This window comes from Apis dorsata, unplaced genomic scaffold, assembly GCF_000469605.1.
Source record: "Apis dorsata unplaced genomic scaffold, Apis dorsata 1.3 scaffold_291, whole genome shotgun sequence".
Taxonomy (NCBI): Eukaryota; Metazoa; Arthropoda; class Insecta; order Hymenoptera; family Apidae; genus Apis; species Apis dorsata.
Window position 1 is genome coordinate 1,977 of NW_006263566.1, and position 1,482 is coordinate 3,458.

The window sequence follows — 1,482 nt, forward strand, 5'->3', positions numbered from 1 at the left end:
TTTGAGGCAACTGATGGAGTTAGTGCTGGATAACATATTTCTGAATGTTTTCGATGTCGAATTCGCTGTCAGAGCGTTTTACGAATTGAAAATGTATAATTTTGATCAAAATCGAATTTTCGTATCACAATTTGTAATAGCAGTGGGAATTAGATAATATCTGTTCATTTTCGATATCAAATTCGTTGTATCAGCAATTTTTTTGTCGAAAAATTTCAATTTTTATCATAATCGAATTTTCGTGACTTAATTCATTGTTTGAGTTCCAGTTAGAAATCTCTTACTTGTAATGAGTAGTATTTCATAGCTCAATATATCCTTAATGTGAATTTTTCTTATCAAATTTTGACGTTGTTGTTAACCTCATTTTTTTATCTTATAGTTCAACGCATTTCGAATAGATTTTTTAATGTTATGCCTGAAAACATAACTCTGAATGATTTCCAATTATTGGTTTGCCATAACAGCGATTTTCCTGTCGAAAGGCTTACCGTTTTGATGAATATATTTTCTTTCAAGGCAGAATTTGATTTAACATGTGTGTGTCCTAGGAACCGTTTTTCTGATGGAATTCTATGTCTTGTAATGATTTTTTTGAATAAAGCTATAATTTTTATCATTATCTATTTTTCAGGCAATAATTCGACGAGTCTATGTGAAAATATTATACTGATCATTTTCCATTTTTTATACTTAAAAACAATTATATTCTTATAATATTAATGATGCCTTGAAAAAAAATATACATTTTAGTTCAAGAAATTTGAAAATTCTTTAGTTTTTTAGTTCTCAGAAGAAGATAGGATTATCGACTTAAAAAATTATTAAAATTTACATATAAGAATGGGTAATATATAGTCAATATTTTTCATGAAATGCAATAATTAAATTTTTTCTTTTATTTGTAATTTTATTAGAATTTTTTCACTTAATTTCGTAGAAAATTTTGATATAGAATGTGATTTTTCCTTATAGGATATTAATATAGTATCTATATAATATATTTTAATATATTGTCAAGTCTATAAGGATTAGCAATGTGATATTAGATAGAAGTTTGAAAATGATATAATAAACTATATAATTGTAAAGATATGTAACAGAAAAGAATTGAGAATAAGTCTATGAGCAAAATAAAAATAAATCAGGCGATGTTTTGATAACAGGAGGCATTTAGAAGCATTCAAAAAAAAAAAAAAAAAATCAAAATGCTGAAATAATTGATTGTAACAAATATATGTAATAAAAAACAATTATGTATAATAATATATGTAACGGGTATAGCAAAATTGTTATATTTCACACTAAACATAATAAATTATTGGTTTATATGTAATTATATATCATATTTGGACTATTAACATTATTAATTTAATTAATCGAGGTTTTGCTTGTAATTTAAAATTACAATCACAAGCTTATAATCACAAGAATTTTTTTATGCTATTTTGTAGCAGAGAAAGAAATTCAATTATTATGTAA